This window comes from Moschus berezovskii, chromosome 11 (assembly GCF_049115385.1).
Source record: "Moschus berezovskii isolate FMDL1 chromosome 11, NW_MosBer_1.0, whole genome shotgun sequence".
NCBI classification, from domain to species: domain Eukaryota; kingdom Metazoa; phylum Chordata; class Mammalia; order Artiodactyla; family Moschidae; genus Moschus; species Moschus berezovskii.
Genome location: NC_142470.1, coordinates 66,797,830 through 66,819,890, shown reverse-complemented (window position 1 = coordinate 66,819,890; position 22,061 = coordinate 66,797,830).

Genomic DNA, 22,061 nt, shown 5'->3' with positions numbered 1-22,061 from the left:
ACAGAAAGGCAAATTCTCACCCTTCTGTCTCAGACCTAGGGAATCCCAAACTCTGAGAGTGATGCCCAATCATCTGTTACAACAAGCCCTCGAGGTACTATGTTGCACAGGCTAAAGTTAGAGAATCTCCCCAGAGGCATGGCATGCCTCCACTCAGTTATGCAATTCATTTATTAAAGATGACAGGCTACAAGTTTTGTGAGGGGCATAAAGTGAAGGTCGTGAAAACAGTAGGACCAACACAAAGATTATTAGCACATATAGTCACTGCCTTCAAGGACTTATAACTTATGAGTTAAAACACTTGCTGTTACCAGGGATTTCCCTGGTGGTTCAGTGGCTGAGACTCCTCCCTCCCAATGCAAGGTTAGGGTTAAGGTCGATCCGGATTTCTGGTCAGGGAGCTAGACCCCACATGCTGCAACTAAGACCCAGAGCAGCCAAATAAGTAAATAAATAATTTTTTTTTTAATTTGCTGTTTCCAGTATTTCAAATTTCACCACCCCCACCACCACGTTCCCCATGGAACTTCTCCCCTTCCTTTTAAGGATTTCTCAACTGCTACCTTTTTTTGGAAACCTTTCCTTAATTGATGAAAATTATTGCTTTCTCTAACCACTTGGTATATTTCTTGGTACATTGTTGGTGTTCATTAACTATTTACTAAAATGTTAATTAATATCCAGTACTCCTATAGACTGCAGAAGGAAATGGCAACCCACTCCAGTACTCTTGCCTGGAAAATCCCATGGATGGAGGAGCCTGGTAGGCTGCAGTCCATGGGGTCGCTAGGAGTCAGACATGATTGAGCGACTTCACTTTCATGCATTGGAGCAGGAAATGGCAACCCACTCCAGTGTTCTTGCCTGGAGAATCCCAGGGACGGGGAAGCCTGGTGGGCTACCATCTATGGGGTCGCACAGTCGGACATGACTAAAGCAACTTAGCAGCAGCAGCAGGAGTCCTATAGGCAGATTACGAATAACTATTATGAGAATTCAGAAAAATAAAGAACTTTGCACAAGATATTTAACTTGGTTTCCATTTATTGTATCATAATAATCATAATGGTGCTACATAGCACTATTACAGACTTTATCTGATTTATATAAATTATACTAAAACAAGCATGTGTAAAAGTACTTTCATATTTTATTTAGATTTTATGGTAGTGTTGTTTAGATATGTATTTTTCACAATGTCTGTTTTGTATGTGAGTCAACAGATTCAGAGATATTAAATAAGTTGCTTAATGTAGTAACTTAGTGACTTGTATAATGAAGATTAAATTCCAGTGTTCTAAATTTTAGATTCAATAAAATTTCCATTAAATCAGCACAGATGCACTGCCCATCATGAAACTCAGAAGAAGTTATCTAAAGTTGTTAATGACTCATGCTAGCTGTGGGGTTTTAGGAATTTAATTTTGATAGTTTGATAGTGGATTTACAAACATTCTAAATTTCTTCTGAATAATATCATAACATTTTCTATCTACAATCCTCATATGTGAAAAAATACCTAAGAACATTTTGTCCAACAGGTTCCTTAGGAGTTAAAGTTTTTCCACTAAAGCAGCCTTGGAGAGTTCATACTACAGCACCCTCATTTCACAGATTACAAAAATGAAGTCCAGAAAATGTACTGTCATAAGTTATTATTTTATTTATTCGTTTAGTTCAGTCGTGTCTGAATCTTTGCGACCCCATGAATCGCAACACGCCAGGCCTCCCTTTCCATCAACAATTCCCGGAGGTACCCAAACTCATGTGCATCGAGTCGGTGATGCCATCCAGCCATCTCATCCTCTGTCGTCCCCTTCTCTTACTGCCCCCAATCCCTCCCAGCATCAGGGTCTTTTCCAGTGAGTCAACTCTTCGCATGAGGTGGCCAAAGTATTGGAGTTTCAGGCTCAGCATCAGTTCTTCCAGTGAACAACCAGGATTGATCTCCTTTAGGATGGACTGGTTGGATCTCCTTGCAGTCCAAGGGACTCTCAAGAGTCTTCTGCAATACCACAGTTCAAAAGCATCAATTCTTCAGTGCTCAGCTTTCTTCACAGTTCAACTCTCACATACATACATGACCACTAGAAAAACCATAGTCTTGACTAGACGGACCTTTGTTGGCAAAGTAATATCTCTGCTTTTTAATATACTGTCTAGGTTGGTCATAAATTTCCTTCCAAGGAGTAAACGTCTTTTAATTTCATGGCTGCAATCACCATCTGCAGTGATTTTGGAGCCCCCCAAAATGAAGTCAGCCACTATTTCCACTGTTTCCCCATCTATTTGCCATGAAGTGATGGGACCAGATGCCATGATCTTAGTTTTCTGAATGTTGAGCTTTAAGCCAACTTTTTCACTCTCCTCTTTCACTTTGATCAAGAGGCTTTTTAGTTCCTCTTCACTTTCTGTCATAAGGGTGGTGTCATCTGCATATCTGAGGTTATTGATATTTGTCTAGGCAATCTTGATTCCAGCTTGTGCTTCCTCCAGCCCAGCGTTCCTCATGATGTACTCTGCATATAAGTTAAATAAGCAGGGTGACCATATACAGCCTTGATGTACTCCTTTTCCTATTTGGAACCAGTCTGTTGTTCCATGTCCAGTTCTAAATGTTGTTTCCTGACCTGCGTACAGGTTTCTCTAGAGGCAGGTCAGGTCGTCTGGTATTCCCATCTCTTTCAGAAATTTCCACAGTTTCTTGTGATCTACACAGTCAAAGGCTTTAGCACAGTCAATAAAGCAGAAATAGATATTTTTCTGGAACTCTCTTGCTTTTACCATGACCCAGCGGATGTTGGTAATTTGATCTCTGGTTCCTCTGCCTTTTCTAAAACCAGCTTCAACATCTGGAAGTTCACGGTTCATGTATTGCTGAAGCCTGGCTTGGAGAATTTTGAGCATTACTTTACTAACATGTGAGATGAGTGCAATTGTGCGGTAGTTTGAGCATTCTTTGGCATTACCTTTCTTTGTGATTGGAATGAAAACGGACCTTTTCCAGGCCTGTAGCCACTGCTGAGTTTTCCAAATTTGCTGACATATTGAGTGCAGCACTTTCACAGCATCATCCTTCAGGATATGAAATAGCTCAACTGGAATTCCATCACCTCCACTAGCTTTGTTCGTAGTGATGCTTCCTAAAGCTCACTTGACTTCACATTCCAGGATATCTGGCTCTAGGTGAGTGATCACACCATGGTGATTATCTGGGTCATGAAGATGTTTTTTGTACAGTTCTTCTGTGTATTCTTGCCACCTCTTCTTAATAGCTTCTGCTTCTGTTAGGTCCCTACCATTTCTGTCCTTTATCGAGCCCATCTTTGCATGAAATGTTCCCTTGGTATCTCTAATTTTCTTGGAATGATCTCTAGTCTTGCCCATTCTGTTGTTTTCCTCTGTTTCTTTGCATTGATTTTATTTATTTATTATTATATATTTGTTAATACCTAAATATATTTGGTTTCCTGTTATCACGTATCACAAAGGACTTTCTGGACTTATAAACTTCTGGAAACTTCCTAAATATCAGTTGTGTCTTCCATGAACAGAAATACCTTGTCCAAGACAAGCCATCTTTATTACGCTCACTCCTTATACCATCGATTTGGTGAACTGTGCAGTTAATAGCCACACTGTTTCTTCCTTGCCTCTGAATCCTTATAAACAACCACAGATTTAGAAATTTTCACAAAATTTATTGTGAGATATCATCTTAGTCCTTAAGGAAAAGGTTCCCAATTTCAACTACCCATTCATGGTACTCAAATTGAGCATTCTAGAAGCAGAAGATATTAAGAAGAGGTGGCAAGAATACACAGAAGAACTGTACCAAAAAGATCTTCACAACCAAGATAGTCACGATAACTTGATCACTGACCTAGAGCCAGACATCTTGGAATGTAAAGTCAAGTGGGCCTTAGAAAGCATCACTACGAACAAAGCTAGTGGAGATGATGGAATTCCAGTTGAGCTATTTCAAATCCTGAAAGATGATGCTGTGAAAGTGCTGCACTCGATATGCCAGCAAATTTGGAAAACTCAGCAGTGGCCACAGGACTGGAAAATGTCAGTATTCATTCCAATCCCAAAGAAAGGCAATGCCAAAGAATGCTCAAACTACCGCACAATTGCACTCATCTCACATGCTAGTAAAGTCATGCTCAAAATTCTCCAAGCCAGGCTTCAGCAATATGTGAACCGTGAACTCCCAGATGTTCAAGCAGGTTTTAGAAAAGGCAGAGGCACCAGAGATCAAATTGCCAACATCCGCCGGATCATGGAGAAAGCAAGAGAGTTCCAGAAAAACATCTATTTCTGCTTTACTGACTATGCCAAAGCCTTTGACTGTGTGGACCACAACACACTCTGGAAATTTCTGAAAGAGATGGGAATACCAGACGACCTGACCTGCCTCTAGAGAAACCTGTATGCAGGTCAGAAAGCAATAGTTAGAACTGGACATGGAACAACAGACTGGTTCCAAATAGGTAAAGGAGTACATCAAGGCTGTATATTGTCACCCTGCTTATTTAACTTATATGTAGAGTACATCATGCAGAGAAGGCAATGGCAAGCCACTCCAGTACTCTTGCCTAGAAAATCCCATGGATGGAGGAGCCTGGTAGGCTGCAGTCCGTGGGGTCCCTAAGGGTCAGACACGACCGAGCGACTTCACTTTCACTTTTCACTTTCACACATTGGAAAAGGAAATGGCAACCCACTCCAGTGTTCTTGCCTGGAGAATCCCAGGGATGGGGGAGCCTGGCGGGCTTCCGTCTATGGGATCACACAGAGTCGGACACGACTGAAGTGACTTAGCAGCAGCAGAGTACATCATGAGAAACCCTGGGCTGGAGGAAGCTCAAGCTAGAATCAAGATTGCAGGGAGAAATATCAATAACCTCAGATATGCAGGTGACACCACCCTTATGGCAGAAAGTGAAGAAGAACTCAAAAGCCTCTTGATGAAAGTGAAAGAGGAGAGTGAAAAAGTTGGCTTAAAGTTCAACATTCAGAAAACTAAGATCATGGCATCTGGTCCCATCACTTCGTGGCAAATAGATGGGGAAACAGTGGAAATAGTGGCTGACTTCATTTTGGGGGGCTCCAAAATCACTGCAGATGCTGACTGCAGCCATCAAATTAAAAGACGCTTACTCCTTGGAAGGAAAGTTATGACCAACCTAGACAGCGTATTAAAAAGCAGAGACATTACTTTGCCAACAAAGGTCCATCTACTCAAGGCGATGGTTTTTCCAGTGGTCATGTATGGATGTTAGAGTTGGACTATAAAGAAAGCTGAGTGCTGAAGAATTGATGCTTTTGAACTGAGGTGCTGGAGAAGACTCTTGAGAGTCCCCTGGACTGCAAGGAGATCCAACCAGTCCATCCTAAAGGAGATCAGTCCGGGGTGTTCATTGGAGGGACTGATGTTGAAACTGAAACTCCAATACTTTGGCCACCTGATCCGGAGAGCTGACTCTGACTGTGATGCTGGGAAAGATTGAAGGCAGGAGGAGAAGGGGACGACAGAGGATGAGATGGTTGGATGGCATCACCGACACAACGGACATGGGTTTGGGTGGACTCCGGAAGTTGGTGATGGACAGGGAGGCCTGGAATACTGCAGTTTGTGGGGTCACAAAGAGTCGGACGCAACTGAGCGACTGAACTGAACTGAACTTTAAGTACTTTTACCATTCTAGGTAGAGTCTATCACTATTTTATTGCCCAGATTTTCAGCTTTGTCCCACGTGTTTCTTCTCCCAGTTCCTATCAATATAGAAGTATACTGCCAACCATTGATGCTAGTGAGAATCATATGGGAGAGTTTGCTTGAGAGTATTGAATAAGGATGGTTAGAATTTTGGGAAATGCCAACATTAAGGAAGAATGGTGTAGAACAGCCATTAAGAGCCCTCTAGGTTGGTGGCGAAGATGATGAAGTAGAAAGACCCTGAGCTTACATCCTGCCATGGGGACACAAAAATGACAAGTATTTACAGAGCAATTTCCTACAAGAACAACCTGAAAACTAGCAGAAAAGAGTTTCCACAGCTAAACATATAAAGAAGGAACCACAATGAGACAGGTAAAGGGACATACTTATGCGTTAATACACACACACCCTGGGTAGATAGATATCACTCATAGATGGGAAGATAATCACAACTGCAGAGTTCTCTACAAGGAACAAGTGGTCCAAGCCTCACATTGAGCTCCCCAGCCCAGGAGACCTGACCTGAAAACATGAAACCCCAAAACATCTGCCATTGAAAGCCAACAGGGCATGCATAGGGAAGTGCCAGAGGACTGTAGAAAAATAGAGACTGCTCTTAAAGGGTGGACACAAAATCTCACAGGCTCCAAGTTTCTGCACAAAGGCAGTAATTTGAAAGGATCCTATCAGACACATTTGCTGATCTTGGAGAGGCTTTCAGAGAGGCAAGCGGCAACTGGTTTTGCCCTGGGGACAGTGATGCTGGTGAGAGCATTTGGGGGAGTATGTTCTACCACAAGGATGCTGATGCTGGCAAGCACCATTTTGGAGTCCTTCCTCTAGCCTGTTAGTGCCAGAAGCTTATGCATCCACCAGTGAGTCACTGTCAGTCCTCAGACCCCCTGGTTCAAGATGTCAGCTATGTAGAGATCTAGCCCTGCCCACCAGCAAGCAAGCAGCTACCATATAAGGCAGTGTGTTGGCAGCCAGATAGGCTTAAGGTTGGCACTGCTTACCATTGTGCCCACAGTAGTTGGTCCCACCACAAGAGAAGGGGCCACATAGCCCATATAAAGGGTCACCTCTGGAGCATAGGGGATACCTCTAGTAAACAGAACGGAGTGAGCTTTTGGGCCCCATAAAAACTCTCCAACATGAGTCCTTTTCTCTAAGACCAGGAGAAATAAACACAGAAAATCAGGTAAAATGAGGAGAGACAGGAATGTGTTTAAAACAAAGAAACATAATACTTCAGAAGAACTAAATGAGGCTAAGCAATACACCAAGGGAATCATTATAAATATGCTTAATGGATGAACATTGATCTTTATAATCATAAATCAAGAATGGATGAACTCAGAGAAAAGATTAGCAAAAAATTCAAAAATATAAGAAGAACTAAACAGCAGAGAAACACAATAACAAATAAATAATACACTAGAAGGACTCAACAGTAGATTGGATGATACAAAGGAATGGATTTGACAATCACTGAACTAGAAAATAGGGTAGTGGAAATTGCCCCAGCTGAACAGAAAAAAGGAAAAAGAATTTTTTTACATGAGGATAATTTAAGAGACCTCTGGGATTGTGGCAATCTACAGATTCAATGCAATCTCTATCAAATATACCAATGGCATTTCTCATAGAACTGAAACAAATAATTCTAAAATTTGTATGGAAATATAAAAGACCCTGAATAGCCAAAACAATGTTGAGGAAGAATAACAAATCTGGAGGTATAATGCACCCTGATTTTTAAATATACTACAAGGCTACAGTAATCAAAACAGTATAGTGCCAGCACGAAAACAGACACATAGATGAATGGAATAGAATAGAGAACCTGAAATAAACTCATACACATATGGTCAATTAATCTATGACAAAGGAGGCAAGAAAATGCAATGGAGAAAAGACAGCCCTCTTCAAAAATGCTGTTGGAAAAACTAGACGACTTCAGGAGAAAGTATCAAACTGTGCTACTCTCTCACACCATGCACAGAAATAAATTCAAAATGGATTAAAGTCTTACATGTGAAAGCTAAAGCTATAAAACTAGAAGGAAATGTAGACAGTAAATTATTTGACATTGGTCTTAGCAACATTTGTTTTATATGTCTCCTCAGGCAAGGGAAACAAAACCAAAAATAAACAAATGGGACTACATCAAACTAAAAAGCTTTTACACAGCGAGGGAAACTATCAACAACCTTATTAGGCCACCTAGTCAATGGGAGGAGATATTTGCAAACAATATGTCAATTAAGGTTTAACAACCAAAATACAAAAAGAACATATACAACTCAACATCAAGACAACAAAAACAAACAACCCAATTAGAAAATGGACAGAGACCTGAACTGACATTTTCCTAAAGAAAATAAACAAATATCCAACAGATTATGAAAATATACTCAATGAAAAACCAAAGGAAAGCAAGAGAAAAGTGCACACAAAGAGACGATCCACAAAGTCCTCCCTTTTATTCTCTAAAACTGAAGCTGAGAAATAAAAGGAGGTGAGAGGGGATGGGCTTCCCAGGTGGTGCGAGTGGTAAAGAATCCTTCTGCCAATGCAGGAAACATCGCCTCGAATTTGATCCCTGGGTTGGGAAGATCCCGTGGAGAATGGCAAAGCTCTCCAATATTCTTCCCTTGAGAATCCCCTTGGATGGAGGAGCCTGGCACGATATACTCCACGGAGTCACACAGATTCAGACACAACTGAAGTGACTTAGCAGACACGCACTTGAGGGAACAGTTGTGATCTTTTTATTGTTGTTCAGTCACTCAGTTGTGTCTGACTCTTGGTGATGCAGTTCTCAATTACGGTTTTTGAGAAAAGAAGAGAAAGGCAAAGGAGAAAAGGAAACATATATCCATCTGAATGCAGAGTTCCAAAGAACAGCAAGGAGAGATAAGAAAGCCTTCCTAAGGGATCAGTGCAAAGAAATAGAGGGGAAAAATAGAATGGGACAGACTAGAGATATTCTTGATAAAATTAGAGATACCAATGGAATATTTCATGCGAAGATGGACACAATAAAGAACAGAAATGGTATGAAACTAACAGAAGCAGAATATAATTAAGAAGAGGTGGCAAGAATACACAAAAAACTCTTCAAAAAATGTCTTCATGACCCAGAAAACCATGATGGTGTGATCACTCACCTAGAGCCAGACATACTAGAAGGCGAAGTCAGTGAACCTTAGGAAGCATCACTATGAACAAAGCTAGTGGAAGTCATAAAATTCCAGTTGAGCTATTTCAAATCCCAAAAGATGATGCTGCGAAAGTGCTGCATTCAATACCAGCAAATTTGGAAAACTCAGCAGTAGCCACAGGACTGGAAAAGGTCAATTTTCATTCCAATACCAAAGAAAGGCAATGACAAAGAATGTTCAGACTACTACACAATTGTACTCATCTCACACGCTAGCAAAGTAATACTCAAAATTCACCAAGCTAAGCTTCAAGACTACATGAACCGAGAACTTCCAAATGTTCAAGCTGAATTTAGAAAAGGCAGAGGAACCAGAGATTAAATTGCCAACATCCACTGGATCATAGAAAAAGCAAGAGAGTTCCAGAAGAACATCTATTTCTGCTTTATTGATTATGCCAAAGCCTTTGACTGTGTGGACCAAAATAAACTGTGAAAAATTCTGTAAGAGATGGTAATCCCAGACAACCTGACCTGCCTCTTGAGAAACCTGTATGCAGATCAGGAAGCAACAGTTAGAACTGGACATGGAACAACAGACTGGTTCCAAATAGAAAAAGGAGTACATCAAGGCTGTATATTATCAGTCTGCTTATTTAACTTTTGTGCTGAGTACATCATGAGAAACGCTGGGCTGGAAGAAGCATAATTGGAATCAAGATTGCCGGGAGAAATATCAATAACCTCAGATATGCAGATGACACCACCCTTATGGCAGAAAGTGAAGAGCAACTAAAAAGCCTCTTGATGAAAGTGAAAGAGGAGAGTGAAAAAGCTGGCTTAAAGCTCAACATTCAGAAAACTAAGATCATGGCATCTGGTCCCATCACTTCATGGCAAATAGATGGGAAAACAGTGGAAACAGTGCCTTAGTTTATTTTTCTGGGCTCCAAAATCACTGCAGATGGTGATTGCAGCCATGAAATTAAAAGACGCTTACTTCTTGGAAGGAAAGTTATGACCAACCTAGACAGCATATTAAAAAGCAGAGATATTACTTTGTCAACAAAGGTCCATCTAGTCAAGGCTTGGTTTTTCCAGTGGTCATGTGAGGATGTGACAGTTGGACTATAAAGAAAGCTGAGTGCCGAAGAATTGATGCTTTTGAACTGTGGTGTTGGAGAAGACTCTTGAGAGTCTCTTGGACTGCAAGGAGATCCAACCAGTCCACTCTAAAAGAAATCAGTCCTGAATATTCATTGGAAGGACTGATGTTGAAGGTGAAACTCTAATACTTTGGCTACTGATGCGAAGTGCTGACTCATTTGAAAAGACCTTGATGCTGGGAAATATTGAGGGCAGGAGGAGAAGGGGATGACAGAGGATGAGATGGTTGTGTGGCATCACCGACTCAATGGACATGTGTTTGGGTAGACTCTGGGAGTTGGTGATGGACAGGGAGGCCTGGCATGCTGCGTGCTTAATACAGAGATAATTTTAATTATAATAAGGGAAATGTATAGAAACATATATTTTAAAGCTGAAAGATTAGTCCCAAGTTGGGTCTGATATCAATGTGAGGGAGCTCAAATTTTCTTGGCTTTTCTCTCATGGCCCCAAAATCACTGCTAGAACTCTTGACATCATTAGATGGAAGGGCCATGATAGCTTTCCCAGAGGCCTGTTTGAACAATCTTATGTCAGACTGGCCATCCCATATGCAAAAGCTCTGGGAAGTACAGTTTTTCAGCTAACACATTGCCTAGAATTCTGTTAGAATAAAAGAGAGAATAGTTGAGATGAGCCATTTCCCATTTTTGCAACACTGTGAACCCTCTTCCTCCAACACAAAAATGATTTGAACTTTGTGTGCGTTTGTGTGTGCTAAAAAGCTTTCAGTCATGTCCGACTTTTTCCAACCCTATGGACTATAGCCCGGTAGGCTCCTCTGTCTATGGGGATTCTCCAAGCAAGAACACTGGAGTATGTTGCCATGCCCTTCTCCTGGGGATCTTCCCAACCCAGGGATCAAACCTGAATCTTTCAGTTCTCCTGCATCGGCAGGCAGGTTCTTTACCACTACCACTGCTTGGGAAGCCTGATTTGAAATTTACTGGCTTCTAATTTTTAATGAAATGCATACTTCATACAACAAACTTTTAGCCTGAAGGTCTATTATAAATAAGTGCATTTCCAAAGATCTAATAGTATGTTTTCCTGTATTTTTTAAAATTTTACAAGTTGAATTTTCAAAAGAATACTAAAATTAATTTATATTTTATTTACTAACTGAATATCAGTTAAGCAATACAGAAGTTCATATTTTGTAAATTTATGTGTGAACTATACAGTAATGAAATATGCTATACATAGAATGTTCCCTTGGAATCTCTAATTTTCTTGAAGAGATCTCTTGTTTTTCCTATTCTGTTGTTTTCCTCTATTTCTTTGCATTGATCACTGAGGAAGGCTTTCTTATCTCTCCTTGCTATTCTTTGGAACTCTGCATTCAGATGCTTATATCTTTCCTTTTCTCCTTTGCTTTTCGCTTCTCTTCTTTTCACAGCTATTTGTAAGGCCTCCTCAGACAGCCATTTTGCTTTTTTGCATTTCTTTTCCAGTCTCCTGTACAATGTCACGAGCCTCCGTCCAGAGTTCATCAGGCACTCTATCTATCAGACCTAGTACTTTAATCTATTTCTCACTTCCACTGTATAATCATAAGGGATTTGATGGGCTCGATAAAGGACAGAAATGGTATGGACCTAACAGAAGCAGAAGATATTAAGAAGAGGTGGCAAGAATACACGGAAGAACTGTACAAAAAAGATCTTCACGACCAAGATAGTCACAATAATGTGATCCCTGACCTAGAGCCAGACATCTTGGAATGTGAAGTCAAGTGGGCCTTAGAAAGCATCACTACGAACAAAGCTAGTGTAGGTGATGGAATTCCAGTGGAGCTATTTCAAATCCTGAAAGATGATGCTGTGAAAGTGCTGCACTCAATATGCCAGCAGATTTGGAAAACTCAGCAGTGGCCACAGGACTGGAAAAGGTCAGTCTTCATTCCAATCCCAAAGAAAGACAATGCCAAAGAATGCTCAAACTACCGCACAATTGCACTCATCTCACACGCTAGTAAAGTCATGCTCAAAATCCTCCAAGCCAGGCTTCAGCAATATGTGAACCGTGAACTCCCAGATGTTCAAGCAGGTTTTAGAAAAGGCAGAGGCACCAGAGATCAAATTGCCAACATCCGCTGGATCATGGAGAAAGCAAGAGAGTTCCAGAAAAATATCTATTTCTGCTTCATTGACTATGCCAAAGCCTTTGACTGTGTGGATCACAGAAAACTGTGGAAAATTCTGAAAGAGATAAGAATACCAGACCACCTGACCTGCCTCTTGAGAAACCTGTATGCAGGTCAGGAAGCAACAGTCAGAACTGTACATGGAACAACAGACTGGTTCCAAATAGGAAAAGGAGTACGTCAAGGCTGTTTATTGTCACCTTGCTTATTAACTTATATGCAGAGTACATCATGAGGATCGCTGGGCTGGAAGAAGCACAAGCTGGAATCAAGATTGCTGGGAGAAATAGCAATCACCTCAGATATGCAGATGACACTACCCTTATGGCAGAAAGTGAAGAGGAATTCAAAAGCCTCTTGAGGAAAGTGAAAGAGGAGAGTGAAAAGGTTGGCTTGAAGCTCAACATTCAGAAAACTAAGATCATGGCATCTGATCCCATCACTTCATGGGAAATAGATGGGGAAACAATGGAAACAGTGTCAGACTTTATTTTTTGGGGCTCCAAAATCACTGCAGATGCTGATTGCAGCCATGAAATTAAAAGACGCCTTCTCCTTGGAAGGAAAGTTATGACCAACCTTGATAGTATATTAAAGAGCCGAGACATTACTTTGCCAACCAAGGTCCGTCTAGTCAAGGCTATGGTTTTTCCCATGGTCATGTATGGATGTGAGAGTTGGACTGTGAAGAAAGCTGATCGCCGACGAATTGATGCTTTTGAACTGTGGTGTTGGAGAAGACTCTTGAGAGTCCCTTGGACTGCAAGGAGATCCAACCAGTCCATTCTAAAGGAGATCGATCCTGGGTGTTCATTGGAAGGACTGATGCTAAAGCTGAAACTGCAATACTTTGGCCACCTCATGCAACGAGTTGACTCACTGGAAAAGAGTCTGATGTTGGGAAAGGTTGGGGGCGGGAGGAGAAGGGGACGACCGAGAATGAGATGGCTGGATGGCATCACCGACTCTGTGGACATGAGTTTGAGTGAACTGTGGGAGTTGGTGATAGACAGGGAGGCCTGGCGTGCTGTGATTCATGGGGTCGCGGAGAGTCGGACACGACTGAGCGACTGAACTGAACTGACACGTGGAATAAAAAACTATGAAAGTATATTATATGGCGTGGTTCATGCTATTCCTTTAAAGACTCTTCGTTGATAGAATAGGATTTACTAAAATAGTGATTTGGTCTCTGTTTAATGTTGCTTGCTTTATTAGCAGATAAAGCAAATAATGTAAACTGAATTATCTGTAATGTGAAAATAGCTAATTTTACATAATTCTGAGAAATAACAAAACTAAATTAAAATCTCTAAAATTCAGAAGTGATTTTACACACAAGTCATTTCAAAATAAAATCATTTCAACTGTCTTAATAAAAAAATAGTAATACTTTATTCTTCAAAATCTTAATATTCAAAATCATCAATGTTAGCAGATCTATGGGGAAGCCTGCTGCTGCTGCTGCTAAGTCACTTCAGTTGTGTCCGACTCTGTGTGACCCCATAGACGGAAGCCCACCAGGCTCCCCCGTCCCTGGGATTCTCCAGGCAAGAACACTGGAGTGGGTTGCCATTTCCTTCTCCAATGTGTGAAAGTGAAAAGTGAAAGTGAAGTTGCTCAGTCAAGTCCGACCCTTAGCGACCCCAAGGACTGCAGCCTACCAAACTCCTCCATCCATGGGATTTTCTAGGCAAGAGTACCTAGAATGATACATTTCTGATAGTAGGTATAATTTGCAAACTGTTTCTAAATAGGAAATTACTTATATGTAGAGTCCGTGGGGTCGCTAAGGGTCGGACATGACTGAGCGACCTCCCTTTAACTTTTCATTTTCCCACATCGGAGAAGGAAATGGCAACCCACTCCAGTGTTCTTGCCTGGAGAATCCCAGGGACGGGGGAGCCTGGTTGGCTGCCGACTATGGGGTCACACAGAGTCGGACACGACTGAAGTGACTTAGCAGCAGCAGCAGCAGCACGAAACATAAAATTATTTTCTTTTGAAGAAGTACCACTTATGGGAGTATATCCTAAGAAAATAACTTTTAAAAATTTATAGAACTAGGAGATGACCTAATGTCCAGTAAGTTGGAAATGGTTAAGTTATATAAAACAATAGAATGTCTAAAAGTCATTAAAATTGCATAGATATGTTTGTATGTGTATACAATTGTTTGTTGTTGTTTAGTCACTAAGTCATGTCTGTCTCTTTTGTGACCCCATGGTCTGTAGCTCTGTCCTCTGTCTGTGGAATTTACCCAACAAGAATACTGGCGTGGATTGCCATTTCCTTTTGCAGGGGATATTCCTGACCCAGGGATCAAACCTATGTCTCCTGCATTGACAATCGGATTCTTTACCACCTAGCCACCAGGTAAACCCGTGTAGAGAATATTGGTACATAAAAAGTGTATATGAAATCCCAGTATATCAAAGAGCAAATCAGTGTCAAGAGAAAAAGAAGGAACTTGCATAATTAGTTGATATTTTAAAAATAAAAGATTTTTCATTTTTCTTTGTGAAATTAGTTACTTAACAGTACCATAAATTTTTTAAAAGAAGGTATTAGCAAATATTTTTATAAATGTAAATGTTGTCAGGTATAGTTATCTATCAAGTTGAAGGAAACATAGTATAATAAAAAAAGAGTCAAGAAACTTCAAAAGCTTGCTTTTGTATAAATCACATAATTATCTCTAAGGTCCTTTGCAATTCTGAAAGTGGATTTGTAAGAAATGAATGGGTTCAAAAATAAAACCTACACACACAGTCAAATATAGATTAGCTGAATAATAAACCTGAAAAAAACTTTAAAAATCTTATTCATATTGTGAATTATCTGCCTAATTAAGAATATGTTTCTGAAATCTAAAGTGGAATACTGAAATTGGATGTTTTTACTATTTTGTCAACAGTTAGGAAGATAATTTTGCATATTTTCAGGTGGACAATAAATGCTTTCAGGAAATGATGAAAAGTTATGAACCAATTATTGCAGCAGGTGGTGAAGTTCATGTTCAGTCTAGACTGAGCTGCAACAAAGAGTTATAGCAAAACATCTTTACATAATGATTATTTTGTTTGATGAATTAAGAATTCCCCAAATCCTTAAGATGATCATGTTCAAATTATGCACATAAACCTTATCAGTGCAGATGTAGATAATCTCCCCATTATCATTCAGAAATGATTATATAGTATCATTCCAAAATTCAGGGTAATTATATATATAATAACTATATATATATATATATATCACTATTTCAAAATGACAAAAAAATTTAAGTAACTATAGAAAATTAGCAGAACTTTAAAAATAAACTTCAAAATCCTCTCAAGTATATAAAATTGTTTCTTCTAAAATAGTTAAAATCTTCAAACAGTCCATCTGAAGAAGATTCATTTTAATGTGATTTTTCTTTATAGCCTAAAAAGGTACAAAAGAAAGGACATTGTGAAAGCAAAAAGGCACAAAGGAAAAGGTGTCACATGTTGAGGTTGGTGAAGTTTTAAAGCTGGGACTTCATACGAAAACCTGACTGACAAAAGATGAAATCATACAAGTTTGTAGAACTCTTTAGGTTATTATTCACTAGACTTATAGATTAACATAAGTACACTTACAGCTTTGTACTGGTACATTTCTTATAAATTGTAATAGTGTAGAAGTATTTTCTGTATTTAAAATTTGTTCAGTATTTTGAAAAGTATCTTCTGTTACCTTACTGTGCATGATTTGGTGGAAATTACAACTGAAATCATTCTCTCTTCCTCAGCTGTCCTGATACTCTGAAAACTAGATGTAAACTCAGAAGAATATAAAAATTGAAAGCAAAGAAATTCATCCAACAATCGTAAAGCCCCACAGATAACTCCTCTGCCAGAATAGTCTTAAATATCTTTAGTTAGTTAAATTTCAACTAACCTCATTTCAGTCAATACAACTTTATATGCTGTACAGAATATATTGAGCTAAAGCCTGTAGTCCTTCAGCCATCTAAATGAAGCTATGCCCATGTCAAATGTGACTATGGATGAAAAATGGATAAAAATGAATCTGTGTAGAGGCAGAAGCCACAGAAATCACTGGACTTGATGAGCAGAATCAAAACCCAGTCAAAACCCAGAAATTTTTCCTGCTGCCAGAGTAGGGGCTTCTTACACTACCTAACTTGGAAGATTTCCTAAATGCTATGAACACAGTTATCTTCTATTATCTTCTATTCCCTTTGCCAAATGAGTAAACTTAATATATTTACCCCATCCCTGCTTCACCACTGTATTGTGTATGTGTGTTTGTGTGCGTGTTTTAAAGTGGCAAGGGGTAGTGGCAGTGACTGAGAAATCTAAATCCAGATTCTAATAGAGAAGTCATATACCACTGAGAGATCCTGGAATTTGAGATGAATGCAGTGACAGATGAAACGTTGGGTGTCCCCTTGGGGGAGGTGATGAATATGCCTTTTGCTTGAGAAGAGGAAGGATATTTGGTGATCAGAAGAGCAAACTATATTGGAGAACAATGAGGACTCTCCAAACCCATTTCCTCTTTCTCCTGGGCCTGTAACTAAACATTTCCAGTTCCTTTTGCTATTTGATGTGGCCAAGTGACTGAGTTGTAGTCAATGGAACCTTCTATGCTTGATTCAACATTCTATTTTCCTGTCCACTGGCTTGAATCAAAGGATTCTGAAGCCCTCAGGAATGATGGAGGCATGAGGTAGAAAGAAGCTGTGTCTGAAATGTCTTCCAACTGACTTCATATGGCAGAGAAATAAACCATGTTATAGTTAAGGCACTGAAATTGTGGGGTTCATTTGTTACACTAGCATGTAGCACACGTTATTCTAATACAGTAGAGAACAAATCACTATGGTATTTAGATTTCATCATTTAAAAGAGTGCAGTAAGAGCTATATTGTAAAAAGTCCAACATTTATAACATACCAAAATTATATCTTAGGACCTATTTAAACTTATAATGAAAAATTTTAGATGTCAGAAATATGTGCAATTAAAAAATTTAATCTGGGTAATACTGGAGTTGAAAATATTAAGACCACTTCTCTGAGACTCCACTATTATTCTTCACTGAACTTCTATGATAAAGTCCAGGTGATATTATGTAGAGTAAGAATCTACACTAAACACATTTAACAAATCTGAAATACCTATCCTGGAATAAATAACCATAAACCATTTTATCTATTTATTAAATATTTTTTCTGCTAAACTTCTGTTTGAAAACATTTTATCAGCTTCTTCTTACTGAGGAAAAATAAAATATCTTTAAGAATAGCTAGCACTACAGATGAGTAACAAATTCATCCTAAATTTCAGTAATAATTTATTGTACATTAATATGTTCTTACATTTTTTTCTTACTTCTAAAGGCAATGGTTCCAGACATTTAAAAATATCAGAAGGGAAAAAGTCATTAAAAAGTGAAAAGTTTTTCAAGAATAAGCTCCTAAGCTTTGAGGAAAAAATAAATTTTAAACCAACTTTTAAAATCTCTCAAATAGCAATTGTAATGTGACTCCAATGAACAAAAATGTTAGCATATTTTCACTCACTCTTCAAGAAATCTGGTAAAAGACTTTTGTGTCAAAAGTAACAATTTTTCTCATGATGTAGTCAGACAATTTTGCATGTGTCTTGATATATTTGGTTCTTTATCAAAACATTTTGAAATCAGAATTGTTCTGCTGTTCTAATGGTTATAAAGATGATTTTGTATACAGTGTTTTAACATCAACGTAACTTAATGGTAGTAAAATATATCTTTGATGTAATCAATAATTTCCTTGTCCCCAAACCTTCCTAATGAACTTATTCCATAAAAAGAAATTCTTTTTTTTTTACTAACTAAAATGATATAATATTTAGACATTTTGAATTCTTATCTTCTTAATAATCCTGATTACCAAAACTATTTCTATTAGAAACTGTCAATTATGGACAGAGCTGATTTTTCTTTGTCATTGAGGCAAAAAGAAAAGTGTGTGTGTGTTCTCAATTTAAATAGGCAAGGCACAAATAACATAACTGGCATTATTTATCCAAACTGGAAATCTTTTGGTAGATTGTATTCATTGACTAGGCTTCCCTGGTAGCTCAGCTGGTAGAGTCTGCCTGCAATGCAGGAGACTGCAGTTCAGTTCCTGGCTCAGGAAAATCTGCTGGAGAAGGAATAGGCTACCCACTCCGGTATTCTTGGGCTTCCCTGGTGACTAAGATGGTAAAGAATCCGCCTGCAATGTGGGAAACCTGGGTCCAATCCCTGGGTTGGGAAGATCCCCTGGAAGAGGGCATGGCAACCCACTCCAGTATTCTTGCCTGAAGAATCCCCATGGACAGAGGAGCCTGGCGGGCTACAGTCTATGGGGTCACAAAGAGTCATATACAACTGAACTAAGAACAGTGCAGCATAGCATTCACTGACTACAAACTCCCTACTTTGTCATTGTGGATGATGTGTCGTGCTAGTCAAAATTTCCTGTAGGACCAGCTGATGTTCCTGAGCCAATTGAGAAGGTTGGACAGCTCTTAGCTGTCAGCCCTTTCTGCAAATTGCCCTCTGCTGAAAAGTGAGCTGACTGGCCCAAGGTCGTAACTTGTTCCCATGTTGCTAATGCAGGGGTACAGAAGGCTTCTCTCTTTTTCCACAGTGAGAGACACTCTGAAGAGCTAGGTCAGCTTCAGAGCTCCTCCTGTCATCAGCTGAGGACTCTGTGCCTGAATTACATTCCCACTTCTCCCTCCAGCTGATTTCCCAGGTGACTCAAGTGATAAAGAATCCACCTGCAATGCAGGAGACACGGGAAATGCGGGTTCAGTCTCTGGTTTCCTCTGCAGGAGAAAATGGCAACCCACTCCAATATTATTGCCTGGTGAAACCCATGGGCAGAGGAGCCTGGTGGACTATTGTCCCTGGGGTCACAAAGAGTTGGACATGACTGAGCACACAAGCCTATTTCCCTCCACCCAGACCTCCTTCCTTCCATTCCCTGTAAGTGCTGACCCCCTGCCAACTCTAATAAACTTCCTCCTAAGAAATTTTCCCTTCAGCATCTGCTTCGTGGGGAACCCAACCTGTGACCATTATCAATTAATATCTAAATAATTATGTATGCAGGATTGCTGCTACTATTGTAAAGAACTAATAATTTAATAAAGGAGACTGCTTTCATTTGCATTGTTTTCAAAACCTATTCATATCTGCTCTCTCAATGGGGCTTCCCCGTAATTCTGTGAGGTAGCTGGGACAAGGATTACTATCCACATATTATAACTTTATAAACTGAGAACTGGAGAGAAATGACTTCTTGATTCCAGACAGCAGTTATAATTCATGTTTTCTAGTTTGCTTCATTGCATATATTACCACTTCTCTAAAACATTCTTATTCATAATTGCTATAAAACTGCTTCTCAGAATTTTTTTGTTATATTTCCCAACTTGCCTTCCTGGCAGTGTAAAATTCAACACCATCAACATATTCAGATTTTCCCAAGCTCTTATCCCCAAAATCCCATTGCCTATGCATACATTATTTTACCTTCTTTTGTCAAAACTTTCAAAATATGTGTCTCAAGCATCTGCTATAAATGAAACATAACATTTATTAAGAACCCACTATGTGCCAGGCACTGAAGTAAATGCTTTTTATGTGTTATCTCGGTGGACCCCTGTGAAAACTTTACAATGTTAGTTCTATCATTTCCATTATGCCGCTGAGGAAACTGATACTCTGGGAGCTGAAATAATTTTCTCAAGCCTACAAAACTGAGGTTGTCCTAATACCAAAAGTATACTCTTCACACTCAAACTAGGCCTTTCTGATAAATGAAGAAGATAATGAATGAGACATGACTCCACCTCTCAAGGATTTACTATCTAGTATGGGAAGAGGCTATAATACCGATTATAATTCATAACATGAGAAATGGAATGCTGTGTGTTGTGCTTAGCTGCTCAGTCATGTCCGACTCCGCAAGCCTATGGGCTGTAGCCAGCAAGGCTCCTCTGTCCATGGGGATTCTCCAGGCAAGAATACTAGGGTGGGTTGCCATACCCTCCTCCAGGGGATCTTCCAAACCCAGGGATCAAACCTAGGTCTCTCCTGACATATCAGTAAACAAATAATGTCACAGTCATCAGCAATTGCAGCCACCCACAGATGGTGAGCTGGTGAGCCCTGAGGAAATTCAGAAAGTGAAAAACAGGAAATCAGCCCCGGATAGCTGAGGTGCATATCAAAAGAATGATTTCAGTGAGCCTATACGTAGTAAGAAAAAGAATTAATGCTTTTGAACTGTGGTGCTGGAGAAGACTCTTGAGAGTCCCTTGGACTGCAAGGAGATCCAACCAGTCCATTCTAGAGGAGATCAATCCTGGGTGTTCATTGGAGGGACTGATTCATGTATCACATTATATATAGATATATGTTCTCATTGCTCTCAGGTGTATCAGTTCAGTTCAGTCGCTCAGTCATGTCCGACTCTTCGCGACCCCATGAATCACAGCACGCCAGGCCTCCCTGTCCATCACCAACTCCCAGAGCTCACTCAAACTCATGTACATCGAGTTGGTGTATAGACAAGTGGAATTGCTGAGTCATATGATAATTCTAGAGATTCTCAGCCTTTGAAAAAATTACCAGCCTCTAGAGATTCTCAGCCTTTGAAAAAATTACCAGCCTCTTTTGTAAAATACACCATTTTACATTCTCACTAGCAGTGTATGAGTTCCAGTTTCTCCACATTCTGTCCAACACGTGTTATTATATTCCTATTTCACTATAGTCCTCCTAGTGGGTGTGAAATGATATCTCATTATGGTTTATTTTCATTTTCCCTATGGCTAATGATAGTGAACAACAGACTGGTTCCAAATAGGAAAAGGTGTACGTCAAGGTTGTATATTGTCACCTTGCTTATTTAACTTATATGCAGAGTACATCATGAGGAACGCTGGGCTGGAAGAAGCACAAGCTGGAATCAAGATTGCTGGGAGAAATAGCAATCACCTCAGATATGCAGATGACACTACCCTTATGGCAGAAAGTGAAGAGGAACTCAAAAGCCTCTTGATGAAAGTGAAAGAGGAGAGTGAAAAGGTTGGCTTGAAGCTCAACATTCAGAAAACAAAGATCGTGGCATCTGGTCCCATCACTTCGTGGGAAATAGATGGAAAAACAGTGGAAACAGTGTCAGACTTTATTTTGGGGGGCTCCAAAATCACTGCAGATAGTGATTGCAGCCATGATGAACCTTGATAGTATATTAAGAAGCAGAGACATTACTTTGCCAACCAAGGTCCATCTAGTCAAGGCTATGGTTTTTCCCGTGGTCATGTATGGATGTGAGAGTTGGACTGTGAAGAAAGCTGATTGCCGAAGAATCGATGCTTTTGAACTGTGGTGCTGGAGAAGACTCTTGAGAATCCCTTGTACTGCAAGGAGATCCAACCAGTCCATTCTAAAGGAGATCGATCCTGGGTGTTCATTGGAAGGACTGATGCTAAAGCTGAAACTGCAATACTTTGGCCACCTCATGCGACGAGTTGACTCACTGGAAAAGACTCTGATGCTGGGAAAGGTTGGGGGCGGGAGGAGAAGGGGACGACGGAGAATGAGATGGCTGGATGGCATCACCGACTCTGTGGACATGAGTTTGAGTGTACTCCGGGAGTTGGTGATGGACAGGGAGGCCTGGCGTGCTGTGATTCATTGGGTCGCGGAGAGTTGGACACAACTGAGCGACTGAACTGAACTGAACTGAATGATATTGAGCATCTTTTCATGTGCTTAATTCACCATTTGTATATCATTTTTCCCCCCATTTTCTG